This window comes from Pseudophryne corroboree, chromosome 4 (genome assembly GCF_028390025.1).
Source record: "Pseudophryne corroboree isolate aPseCor3 chromosome 4, aPseCor3.hap2, whole genome shotgun sequence".
In the NCBI taxonomy this organism is placed as follows: Eukaryota; Metazoa; Chordata; class Amphibia; order Anura; family Myobatrachidae; genus Pseudophryne; species Pseudophryne corroboree.
This window is the reverse complement of record NC_086447.1, coordinates 677117986-677132385: the sequence shown is the minus strand read 5'-3', so window position 1 is coordinate 677132385 and position 14400 is coordinate 677117986. Positions and strand designations below refer to the sequence as shown.

Here is a 14400-nt window from a genome sequence, read left to right as displayed (position 1 = left end):
TCTAGGAAAAAATGTCCAAGTACTAAAGACAATGATGAGGTAATCCTTTGGGAGCTGGCTGCAGCCTGGACCTCAACAAATAATCTGGGTTATGGTGTTTTATCCATGGATAGTCTAGGATGTTGGGAACCATGGACACTTAATCAAGAAAAAAGTTATCTCCACTGAATGTAGGGAACCCAAGAGTAAATAAATGTATGGTTTTGATGTTTAACTTTACCATAAAGTAATGGATTTCCATCTAGGTCACAAACTGAAATTACTGGACTTATTTTGAGGAAGAGTATGTTCAGAGTCTCAAAAAGGTAAATGTCCAGGAAGTTTCTGGCTATGACATTATCTAGGAAAGTGGTTATATCAGTAACCCAGTTTCTAAAGTGCATCTGGGCAGGAATAAGGAGAACATTTTTGTAAAAGAGTGACTGAAAGCCTAAATGGATATCTTCATCATCTATTATGCTTGGCCTTTTCCTGGCTTGTTGGGACAAGAGCAAGCCAGATGTCCCTTGTCACTGCAATAATGACAGAGTCCAAAAAAGTGCCTCCTAGATTTTTCTGCCAGGGCAATCTATAAACCCCAAGTTGCATAGGCTCAGGACGGTCCATGGTGGAAGAAAAGTGAACGAATAAAGGTGCAGCACATGGTAACTTCCTTCTTCATTCTTCTCTCTTTGAGACATCTGTCAATTTTAATAGCAAATTGCATTAGATTCTCCACTGAATCCAGAACAGGATATTGGAGTAGGCAGTCCTTGATTTGTTCTGAAAGACCAAGATGGAGTTGACTGTGAAGGGCTAGATCATTCCATTCTCTGTAGGTGGCCAAGCACCTGGATTTGGAACATTATTCCTCTGCAGCTCGGTGTCCTTGTTTTATAGAATGCAGGTGGGACTCAGCAGAGGCAACCTGATGTGGGTCATCCTAAAACAACCCTAAATCCTTAAAAAAAACATCTGCGGACTGTAACCCTGGATGTCCAGGACTCAATCCAAAGGCCAGAGTCTGTAACAAGGAAATTGTTTTTCTAATTTCATGTTGAGCCGAGCCAGAGGATTGAGGTCTGAGTCTGAAATATAGTTTACAGTTCTCCTTGAAATTTATGAATACTTCCGGTCCCCAGAGTAGTGATCATGAAAATGTAATTTTGGCTCCAATACTGCAGCTGAAACATCTGGAGTCAACCTCAATGCCTCCTCTTAAGTACAAGGCAGAGTGACAAGTCTTGAGTCTGTATTTGACTTGTCAGCATCTGAACTGGATTGGACTGAACTGGATCCATAGTCAAATTCCACATGCAGCTGAAATTTTTGGCCAGTTATAATGTTACACTCACCTTGTAACCATGCTACTCCTGCGCAGACAAAATGGGCTGCACCTCTAACAGCCATCGTTGCCATTTAAAGTAAGTTCACCCGGTACTAGGAAGTTGCCAGGAGGTACAAGGAGATAGCATAGGACTAGGTGAGCAAGGAGTGAGCTGAAGTGGTAAAGTAGACGCTGACTATGTGGGAGGCAAGTCAGGGAACAAGGCCTGGAGACAGGTAAACTAAAAGGCAGGTATCAAGAAAGTCTAGCAAACTAACCCAGGCCCAGGCATGGATAGAAAAGGCTGGGAATAAACCAAAACCAACAAGGCAGATACAAGGATCGTATGCTTGCAGAAACTGGCAGAAAATCCACCTGCAACTTCAGCAGGGCAGGTAACCTCTGACTAGCAGAATCTATAACCGGCAAGGAGGCCAAGCCCTTCCTGCCTTTCAACAGGACCATGAGCCAATCACCTACTCTCACAGAGGCATGCCCCTAGAGACTTATTATGCAGCAGCTGAACAGCTGTTTGTTTACACATAGCATGCTGGCTGCTAAGTTACAGTTATGACAAGGATACACCATGACTGCCTTGTGAAATAATAGTGTCCCAGCTGCTTAGTAATAGCTGAGACCATAATACAGTGCAGCAGTTCCCCCATGGTAATAGCTGGGAACATAGGGGGTCATTCCGAGTTGATCGTAGCTGTGCTAAATTTAGCACAGCTACGATCATCTTCCCTGACATGTGGGGGGACACCCAGCACAGGGCTAGTCCACCCCGCATGTCAGTCTGGCCGCCCCAGCACAAATACAAAAGCATCGCATAGCGGCGATGCTTTTGTATTTGTGGAGTAACTCCCGGCCAGCGCAGCTCCTGCGGCTGGCCGGGAGTTGATTGTCGCTGCCCCTGGCCGCAGCGGCTGCGTGAGACATCACGCAGCCACCGCGGCCCGCCCCCCCAATGGTCCGCCCATGCCTGCGTTGGCCAGACCGCGCCCCCTAAACGGCGGCTTAACACCGCCGCACAGTCTCCTCCCACCCAGCGACCGCCTCTGTCTCAGAGGCGATCGCTAGGCAACGTCGGCTGCCATGCGCCAGCGCACTGCGGCACATGCGCAGTTCCGACCCAATCGCTGCACTGCGACAAACTGCAGCGAGCGATCAGGTCGGAATGACCCCCATAATACAGTGCAGAAGTTCCCCCATGATCAACATGACGTAGCATCACAGTTGCCTATTAAAGACCAGGACTCTCCAGTGCCAAGATCTCTGAGACATAGAAACTACAGATTTTTTAGACACTAATCCACCATTGATACCTGTCAGCTTGCAATTCACAGGAAAAAAACATTTAGTAGATTTACACACATTCGAGGATCAGTGCCAACATCAGATCCAGGGCCTAGTTAGGGTATCTATAGTGCTTAGATGGCTCTGGACTCCCTCTGAGGACCTTACAATATGAGCAGGTGAGAAACAATGTAGAATCTTTATATGGCAGTAACTTTGCAGTGCCTGGGCTGCATAAATTATTATGTGCCCTGCCCTTTATGGCCACAGGCTCACTTCAGTCTGTGAGCTTTAGGATGTTAGGAATTACACCGGTTACTTTGACAAGGAATTTAAGTGAAGTGTCATGGGCTTTCAAGAAAATATAGCATTCATATACAGTATATAGGTGGTCATTCTGAGTTGTTCGCTCGGTAATTTTCTTCGCATCGCAGCGATTTTCCGCTAATTGCGCATGCTCAATGTTCGCACTGCGACTGCGCCAAGTAAATTTGCTATGAAGTTTGGTATTTTACTCACGGCATTACGAGGTTTTTTCTTCGTTCTGGTGATCGTAATGTGATTGACAGGAAGTGGGTGTTTCTGGGCGGAAACTGGCCGTTTTATGGGAGTGTGTGAAAAAACGCTACAGTTTCTGGGAAAAACGCGGGAGTGGCTGGAGAAACGGTGGAGTGTCTGGGCGAACGCTGGGTGTGTTTGTGACATCAAACCAGGAACGACAAGCACTGAACTGATCGCACTGGAAGAGTAAGTCTCGAGCTACTCAGAAACTGCACAGAGAAGTTTTTTCACAATATTGCAAATCTTTCGTTCGCAATTTTGATAAGCTAAGATTCACTCCCAGTAGGCGGCGGCTTAGCGTGTGCAATGCTGCTAAAAGCAGCTTGCGAGTGAACAACTCGGAATGAGGGCCATAATCCCCATTAATTAGTAAGGCTGCCTTTTATAGGTACTCAAGGTATAATAATGTCCTGGTAGCCATTGAAAGTACAGTTTTGTCTTTGACTTTAGACTAATGACAATACATCTGTACATCATACATCATACTGTGCAAGGACTTAAACACCCACTTTGAGCATCTACCACTTGATGCATCTTTAGATGTCACTCTTAATAGGGACAACAATACTATTTAAAAAAATACTGAATAAACACTGGAATATTCTTTTGAAAGACCCGATACTGGGTCCCAATCTTCCAGAAAAAACGCATTTGATTTTCAAAAGGGCACCTAATTTAAAATAAATATCGGCCCCTAGTAGATTGAAACCTGTAACAATGAATGTGTCCCTTTCCTCACTAAAACAGCAGGCTGCTTTCCATGTAGGAAATGCATCTGCTGTAAACATATGGAAAAGAAAACATTTCAGTGGCAGTTAGACACAGGTTTCAAATATACATTGAGGGAGACAGTTTCATGTAACACCACTTTTGTAATTTATAGGATCCAGTGCAACTGTGGTTTGGCATATGTGGGTAAATCTAAAAGAACAGTAAAGCTTCGGATTCAAGAACATCTATGGAATATTAAAAACAATATAAAGACACATAGTTTACCACGCCAATTCTCAGAATCACATGGATACGAAGTGAAGGATCTAACTTTTACGATTCTGGAACATGTAAAACCTAATGTGAGGGGAGGTGATAGGGAACTACTACATTCCAGACGAGAGTCATTCTGGATATATACCCTTAACACCCTCCATCCAGGAGGACTAAATGAGGGAATTGATGTAGTATCATTCCTTTAGCTTCCATTGAATCTGTTAAATTACCCTCTGTATATTACTGCAAATAGTATGTTTGAACTATGTCTAAAAGATCTTAATTTTAAAAGGATGTATTGTGGAGTATACCCTGTTTTTAAAAACAGTAGAGATGGTTTTAGAATTTCATTAGTGTATTAGGTTTTTTGATCGGCTTACCCATAGACATAATCAACAAACAAATAGCTTTCATATGGGTAAACAGACGTAATTTGAACAATATAGGATCACATGAGATTTTTAGTTAGAAAGAAATACATCTATCTAGTAAATAATAAATTACACTAAAATACACTAAAATGATGTTGTTAGTATTATTATTATCTAATATATATGCACTTAATAATAAAAATACATTACATTTATGACATCATAATAATTCATATTCAATATATATACACTAATTTACTTTAAAGAAAATCAATAATTAAAATTTAAATTAATTGTATGCATCTTTGTGTGCAGTTATTTATTTATTTAAAATTGGCCCCTGCATATGCCAATCTCTATATGGCTGATTATGAGAACACACATTTATTACCTATCTATGGCCATAAAATAATCTTCTATCGAAGATTCATAGACGATATCTTTTTACTTTGGCGAGGTACCGAATTCGAGTTCATTTGCATGGTCAATGAATTAAATTCATTAGATAGCCCTATTCGCTTGACACACACCATCTCATCTACCGAAATTAATTTTCTTGATGTTACCGTTATTAGAACGGATGCAGGTTTCATCTCCACTGTTTTTCGTAAATCCACAGATCGTAATCTGCTGTTACAGGCAGATAGTTTTCATCCTCCTGCTTTAAAAGAAAGTCTTCCCATTTCACAGTATCTACGAATCATGCGAATCAACTCTGAACCAGACCGTAGAAATATACAATGTGCAGAGGTAACTTCTCGATTTTTGAGTCGAGGATATACACCTAGAACATTAGCCAAATGCCTAAATAGAGCAACAAAAATCTTTTTAGGTCAACAGAGTAAGACTAATAAAAACTTAGATCGCATGATTTTCCCTACACAGTATGACAATACTACCACTATACGGAAATCGCTAAGGAAGCACTGGCCTATTGTAGCCTCGGATGTCAATCTTCCTTTTTCTAAAATGAATTCACCCATGGTAGCCTACCGTAGAGGCGCGGACCTTAGACAACTATTGATGCGCCCTACCATGTTCCCAAAAAAAGAATTGACTCCATTTCAAGTGATGCAGTCAAGACCAGGCAGCTACTCTTGTGGTAGCTGCACCACATGTAGATCTATGTTGACTGGTCCGGTGTTTTGTCATCACCATTCTGGTAAGGTGATTAAGCTAAAATATCACCTACATTGTCGGTTAGACCATGTAATTTATATCCTTAAGTGTCCATGTGGGCTTGTATATGTTGGTCTGACTACACGGCCCTTTCGAGACCGGATGGCTAATCATCGATCCTCGATTCATACTGCATTGGCCACAGGCAAAACGGATAAACCGGTAGCCAGGCACTTTTTAACAGCTAAACATCAAGTTGCCAGTCTAAAATGTAAATTAATCGATTGGATTCCACCATGTCCTACTGGTGGCGACCGGTCCCTGCTGTTGAAGAGACGTGAAAGTTATTGGATACATCGGTTGGATACGGTCGCTCCCAGAGGACTTAATGAGTCCAATCCATTTAATGTTTTTTTGTAATAATATAAAACTGTTTTTTCCTCTTTGTTTATATTTATTTTTATATCATTTATTGAACTCTTGTGACCATTTACAACTGTGAAAATTGATATATACTTGTGTTGTGGAGGACGATTTTTTCGGTTCTCCTTACTATGCATAACACTAGGCGATGATGCTATTTATACAATCTGTTCTAATCACATTATGTATTTTTTTTTGCATATGGTTATTTGATATATTAAACTAGTGTGCATATAGGCAGCCTAATATCATTAGGCACTAACGGTTCCTATAAGAGGAATTATATGTATATAGTATTTTATGTTTGTAATAGTCCCATTATGTGATGTTTGTCTGTAAGGACTACCCCCCAGGCCTAGGCATCTGAAATATGTTGACTATTTGTCACTTCCCATGACCACTTTGGTATTGTTTTGGTATCTGAATTGGAGTTAAGCCTTAGGATACATTGTACCCAGTCACCTGAGTACGGACTCCTTTTGAGCATTATAGTGGGTAGGAACCTAATTTAGAGTTCACCCACTGAGTTATTCGATTTTACCGTTTATCGGGTGCATACCCGCGTCATTTCCGGTTCAGTGGAACGCATTTCCGGCAGGTGGAACGCATGGGATCCGCGTCCTGCCGGAGTAGCGTTCTAAGTACTGCGGGTACATTTGAGAGTGGCTCTAGTCGGCGGTTTTGATGTGCGGCTAGTGAGCCGCGTCTGTGGGGCATTTGAGAGCCCTTTGTGGAGCACGGGCTGTGATTTCATGTTGGCGGGAAGCTTTTGTGTGTTGCACATGATGCATCCGGTCATTTCCGGTCCGGGATATTTAAATAGCAGTCCTGTTGCTGTCATTTGGCATGCAGCACAGGGACGCTCTGCTCCTCTCCCGACCTCTGTAAGTGTTACTCTTTGTGCTATTTTACCTGCTATTGAGCTTATATTGAAGTGAAACATAGATGTAGTTTTTGTTGTTATTTATGCAGCACGTCGTGTATATCGTGACCCTGTAGCTGTATCATGGTAGCAGGATCTGTTTGATCAGGTATGTTTGTGATTATTCTTAATGAAGTATAAGATAGTGATCCCTGTCTACCTTTAGTATAATCTATTGTCTATATTCGATTTCTAGATGTACATTTATTATTATCTACATCTATGACTCTTATGGCTGTGTCCGGATATGCTACTCTTTTGTGCTAGGACATTTTTGATGACTATGATCTGATCTTAGGTGAGCTGTTTTACATTATATGGTACAAGGAGTTTGGGTGGCTTTGTCACAGGTGATGGTGGTATATTCATGTAAAAGTAGCATGGTCATACACACTAAAAATTGGTGAGATGGTGTATTTCAATAGTTGAATATACTATGGGAAGGTGATCAGATGTTACTTGGCCTGGGAGGCGTAGTTCCCTGTATATGTGAATTTGTCTATACTTTGTTTTTCTTCATAGACACATGATTAAGATTTGATGAACGATGTTAACCTAAAGAGTCATTAGTCTTGAGAAAGGTTCGTCATACGGACCGAAACGTCGACATATAAGGCTTTTGGACTTTCCCAATAAAAGTCTTTTTTATGAACGGACTTCATTCATTTCAGCGAGAGTGCACCTTCCACCCAGTGGAAATATTGCTGTTCGAGTGGACCTGATTGGGTTCATTGGGAGCACCCGCAACGTTGGAATTTATGGGATGAGAGTGCAGGATCAACGTGGATATATATATATATATATATAGATGGGGGGAAGCTTGTCGGCGCTTAACCGCGATACCAAATAGTACTAGAATGTAGTCCAGGATATTTATAAAAGAACAAAAAAAGTCACCTTTTTCTAGACACTCCCTTTATATAAATCGGGCGTCAGCTCCACCTTAAAGAAAGAAGCATTGGTAAGGTGCTTCATGTATAGTGTAAACGAAAAGAAGGGATAAGGTGGTTTTAAGCGACCAGTGGTGTCTAATGCTAATCGGAGACTTAAATTTAAAAGATATTTTTATTAAATCTAATATGCACCAATAAAAACAAATAAAATAATAGCCCTATTACAAGGAGCCAAAAACGTTACTAAAAACTGTATGTAAAATAATATAAAATCAATAATACAAACTTAGATAAGACAAGAGGAAAAAACGTCCTAAAAGTGCAAAAATTGGACATAAGATCAGCATAAAAAGTATATAAAGTATATAGATATATATAAAAGGTTCTTAGCTTTTAGAGAGGATATGTATCATAGCACCCAACGCGTTTCGTCCTATCTGGACTTCATCAAGGGGTGACATACAGCTGGGACAGCTCATCTATATATACCTGTATTAGTAAGGAAGTGATATCTACATCACTTCCTGTCAATTATCAGGTGTCAAATTTCGTATACTGTTCAAACATTCAAAACACAGAGGTAATGCTCTTATATCATAGAGTCACTATGTAGGGTAAATACCGCTATGTAGGTAACTGTATTCTGTGCATTTAAAGTCATAAAAAACGTTCATGTAGTTTAAAGTCCCGGACTTCCTGTCCGGATCGCGGGTGACGTCACGTCCGCCCCGCTTCCGGCGTCCGGCATTCTTCATTGCGCACGCGCCGAGTGCGGGTTGTGGAGGGTTCTTGTCCAGCTTCCCAATGCGCATGCGCCCGTTCTCCCATCTAGTAACAGTGGCTGGGAACGTTTGTACAGTGGCGGCGGCCATTTTCTTGGAGTGCATTCCTTCAGTCACTTAGTTATAATGTCATGTGGTCGCGGCGGCCATTTTGGGTAGGATTTTTCATAATGGAAACGAATGTAAAAGCGAAAATAAAAAAGAAAACATGTTTCAGAAAGGGTATTTATATGAATGTTTCATATTCATATTTAGCTCTATCGGTGGTTCTAATCCCAAATATGGACATAATTGAAGCAGCCAGTGTAATTAGATATCTGGCTGGTACTTGGCAAGAAGACATTGATTATTTCATAATGCATTCAGGTTTAATAGTGCTAGTATTTCTTAATATATACTAGTATACTTTATGTCATGAGGTGATTATCCAAAATTCACTCCCATGTGGAAAATGATATAGTAGCAGTCACACATCATGTGGAAAATATAGTAGCAGTCACACATCATAACGAGCAGGGTGCAGGTAGAAACATGGTATGTGTAAATTTTGTAAAAAAAAAAAAATATTAAATAAAAAAATTTTGAAAACATATTTGCACCAAAGTTCCCATAGGAGGGTGATAAAGGGTAGATTAGTTAGTGTAATAACCTCTTAGCCCTTGTTCAAGAAAATTACAGCACCCAGTCTTCCATGATGGTTCCCCATCTATGTACTAATTGGGCCCGACACTGCTTGGCTTCCAAGATCGAACGGAGTTGGGCATCTCCAGTGTGGTATGGCTGTAGCATCAGCGTGGTTTTCTGGAGGTATCACAGTAACGGCGTAGTGGAAGAAGTGAATAAAGTGGAAATAGCAGAAGTTAAGGTAAGGAACAAGGTGCCTAAATTGAAAAAATAAGCGCAATCAGCTTACGTTATAGAAAGGGGGCTATTTCATAGCCTTCATTGAAGCCATCTGGATGCATGGTGTTGAGTTCAAAGATCCAGAACATTTCACGTTTGGATAAAAGGTTGGATAGGTCCCCGCCTCTTTCGCCCAAAGAGACCAGTTCAATACCCTTGAAGGTTAGTTCATCAGGATCCGAGTTGTGGTAAGCATGAAAGTGTTTTGGTACTGCATGTGTTAGTACTTTGTTTTTGATGTTTCTTATATGTTCCTGTATACGGATTTTTAAGGGTCTTTTTCGTTTTCCCTATGTACTTCATCCCACATGAGCACTCAAGCATGTAAATCACTGACACCGTGTTACAGTTGATGAACTGCTTGATCTTGTGCTCTTTTGATCCATTAGTGTTTTTGAAGGTTTTCCTGGTAGGGTGTACGTACCGGCATATATTGCAGCGGCCGCATTTATAACACCCAATACATTTGGGCATGTTTGATCGTATTTCCGGGTTCCTCAACATGCTCGGTGCCACCAGGTCTTTGAGGTTTTGTGACTTCCTAAACACCACTAAGGGATCCTTGGGGAGGTAGTCCTTTAAAATAGGATCCAATTAAATTTAAGTCTCCGATTAGCATTAGACACCACTGGTCGCTTAAAACCACCTTATCCCTTCTTTTCGTTTACACTATACATGAAGCACCTTACCAATGCTTCTTTCTTTAAGGTGGAGCTGACGCCCGATTAATATAAAGGGAGTGTCTAGAAAAAGGAGACTTTTTTTGTTCTTTTATAAATATCCTGGACTACATTCTAGTACTATTTGGTATCGCGGTTAAGCGCCGACAAGCTTCCCCCCATCTATCTACTACTACGGTAATATTTGCCCACGGCTGCCTTTCATAAGTCGATACCACACACACAGTATGTTTAGAACCGGAGAACGCACCAACAAAAGAAATAATGCATGCCACAAAATCTTTAATGAAACCAACACCATTGAGAGTGTACCTAATACAGACACACTTGATGAGATCTTTTGGAGTATGGAAAGACTATTGATCAAAGAAGTGAAGGCATGGTGGGACGTGAAAGGGTTGGAACACTACATAAGCATGGACCGAATTCCAAGGGGTCTCAGAATCACCAAACAACCCACGTTTGGAGCAGAGAACCCTGAATTCATGAAAGAATGGGACAACGCACTCCATAGTTGTTCAGTAAAACTAATGAAAATCCTGGTGACGGAAAAGAAACGCATCATCTCCACCCTGGAAACAGAAATTAAAGAAACTGAAACTAAATTGGAAGCATTCAAGGACAAAGAGGATTTTAAGATCAACGAGAAAGTACTGAATAGGAAACTTGAGCAAGTTGAAGACGAGGTCATAAGAAATAAGGGAAAGAAATTTATACGGGACAAGCAAGATTATGAGAATAACAAAATTAAGAACTGGAGTAGATTTAATGGAAATGACAAGACTGAATTAAGAACAAAAAGGGAATACTGGCAAACAGTACCAAGAAGAGGCATGGAGAATGGAAGAAACTACTCACAGAGAAGACAGAATATACAGACCACCAATAGGTTTTCTGCACTACAAAGAATGAATTCGGCCAACGAGGAGGATTTTTTATCACCAGGCAAGAATGCACGGTTCAAAACCATGACAAGAAACATCCCAAAGGAAAAAGTTACGAGCACAACACCCCTAAAGAGAAGACTAACAGAAGAAGAGGGTGTAGAGGGGGCAGGAGGAACAAACCTCTACAACAGCAAAAGAAGACACCTCCACTAGGACATCTAACAAACAAAGGTATATTCAACCTATCAAGCCACACGTTAACAGAACATGAAAGTTCACTATTGAATAAAGGACTCTCCTATGCACCTACAAAAGGCATGAACAAATTTGACGTCTTCATAGATCTAAACAAATTCGTAAGGAAGCTAACACTCAAAAGGCACTTTCTTAAAAAGGAAAATGCGGCCATTCGAAACTATGATCAATCCAAATCAGGACTGAAACCCACTTCAAAGTTCTACCCGTTGGAATCAAAGGGCCACAATGTGGGCATTTTCTATGATCTAGTGAAAAAAGATCTATGTGAAACTGAAATGGAGACCATCAAGGAGAAGAATCTCACAAACAGAGAAACCAATGCAATCAAAGAACTTCAGGACAACAAGAATATTGTTATAAAATCTGCTGATAAAGGGGGGGGGGGTTGGTCATCATGGACCGGGAGGCATACGTCACAGAAGCAAACAGACTTTTGGGGGATAGAACTTCATATACCCCTCTCCCGGGAGACCCAAAAGATGGCTTTGTAGAGGAATTAAGAACCATACTTTTGAAAGCATTCAGGTGCGAGATCTTAACTAAAGAAGAATACCAGTACCTGCTTAACTCCAACCCCACCCCCCCCATATTTTACTTTCTACCAAAGGTGCATAAATCCATGACGAATCCCCCAGGGAGACCCATTGTGGCTGGGATAGATTCTTTGACATCACATCTGTCCGAGTACGTGGATATATTTCTAAGGAAACATGTGGTAAACCTGCCAGCATACTTAAAAGATACAACATCTGTTCTCAACCTGATGGATTCATTTGAATGGAAAGACACCTATCGGTGGATCACCATAGATGTCCAATCTCTCTACACCTGCATAGAACACGACAAGGGTGTAGAGGCCTGCAATGGATTTCTGAAGAAAGATGCCGAGATCACAGAGGAGCACAGAATCTGTTTATGTGAACTGATGAATTTTATTCTGAAAAGGAATTATTTTAAATTTTTAGATACCTACTTCTTACAAATCTGTGGAACCGCCATGGGGACTATTTTTGCGCCGAGTTTCGCTAACCTTTTTATGGGGAATTGGGAAAATGAGTACATTTTTAAGGATCACCCGTTCCAACAAAATATTGCATTTTATAAACGCTATATAGACGACATTTTACTTGTGTGGGACGGTGATGATATGAGTTTTAAAGAATTTTTTACTTATTTATCTAACAATTCCATGAATTTACAATTCACTGCAAAGACGAGCACGGAGAAGATAGAATTCCTTGACTTGGTTTTAACACATACAGGCAACGAAGTGATTACAAAGAACTACGTTAAGGAAGTGGATATGAACAGCTATGTACATTACCGAAGTAATCACAGTCAACAATGGAAGAACAATATCCCCTTTTCACAGTTCAACAGAATTGCTCGGAACTGTAAGGACACTGAAGACCGAGATCAGCAACTACAGGTATATACGGAAAGATTCAGGGAAAAAGGCTATCCGAACCATCTTTTGGAAGAAGCAAATCTGAAGGCCAAGAATTTGGAGAGGGAACAACTCCTGAAATATAAAACTAAGGAAAAACGAGATGACACGGTACGGTTTATCACCACATACAGCAGACATGATAAGATTATTAAGAAAACCCTTAAGAAACACTGGAACATCCTCCTTATGGATCCTATTTTAAAGGACTACCTCCCCAAGGATCCCTTAGTGGTGTTTAGGAAGTCACAAAACCTCAAAGACCTGGTGGCACCGAGCATGTTGAGGAACCCGGAAATACGATCAAACATGCCCAAATGTATTGGGTGTTATAAATGCGGCCGCTGCAATATATGCCGGTACGTACACCCTACCAGGAAAACCTTCAAAAACACTAATGGATCAAAAGAGCACAAGATCAAGCAGTTCATCAACTGTAACACGGTGTCAGTGATTTACATGCTTGAGTGCTCATGTGGGATGAAGTACATAGGGAAAACGAAAAGACCCTTAAAAATCCGTATACAGGAACATATAAGAAACATCAAAAACAAAGTACTAACACATGCAGTACCAAAACACTTTCATGCTTACCACAACCCGGATCCTGACGAACTAACCTTCAAGGGTATTGAACTGGTCTCTTTGGGCGAAAGAGGCGGGGACCTATCCAACCTTTTATCCAAACGTGAAATGTTCTGGATCTTTGAACTCAACACCATGCATCCAGATGGCTTCAATGAAGGCTATGAAATAGCCCCCTTTCTATAACGTAAGCTGATTGCGCTTATTTTTTCAATTTAGGCACCTTGTTCCTTACCTTAACTTCTGCTATTTCCACTTTATTCACTTCTTCCACTACGCCGTTACTGTGATACCTCCAGAAAACCACGCTGATGCTACAGCCATACCACACTGGAGATGCCCAACTCCGTTCGATCTTGGAAGCCAAGCAGTGTCGGGCCCAATTAGTACATAGATGGGGAACCATCATGGAAGACTGGGTGCTGTAATTTTCTTGAACAAGGGCTAAGAGGTTATTACACTAACTAATCTACCCTTTATCACCCTCCTATGGGAACTTTGGTGCAAATATGTTTTCAAAAAATTTTTATTTAATATTTTTTTTTTTTACAAAATTTACACATACCATGTTTCTACCTGCACCCTGCTCGTTATGATGTGTGACTGCTACTATATTTTCCACATGATGTGTGACTGCTACTATATCATTTTCCACATGGGAGTGAATTTTGGATAATCACCTCATGACATAAAGTATACTAGTATATATTAAGAAATACTAGCACTATTAAACCTGAATGCATTATGAAATAATCAATGTCTTCTTGCCAAGTACCAGCCAGATATCTAATTACACTGGCTGCTTCAATTATGTCCATATTTGGGATTAGAACCACCGATAGAGCTAAATATGAATATGAAACATTCATATAAATACCCTTTCTGAAACATGTTTTCTTTTTTATTTTCGCTTTTACATTCGTTTCCATTATGAAAAATCCTACCCAAAATGGCCGCCGCGACCACATGACATTATAACT

At 40.6% G+C, this 14400-nt stretch overlaps 2 pseudogenes; one reads left to right on the top strand and one right to left on the bottom strand.

The window, feature by feature from the left end:
- Window positions 1-9329: 9329 nt before the first annotated feature.
- Window positions 9330-9448, bottom strand: LOC134912627 (5S ribosomal RNA; annotated as a pseudogene).
- Window positions 9449-13732: 4284 nt separating this feature from the next.
- LOC134912626 (5S ribosomal RNA) lies at window positions 13733-13851 on the top strand (annotated as a pseudogene).
- Window positions 13852-14400: the final 549 nt, after the last annotated feature.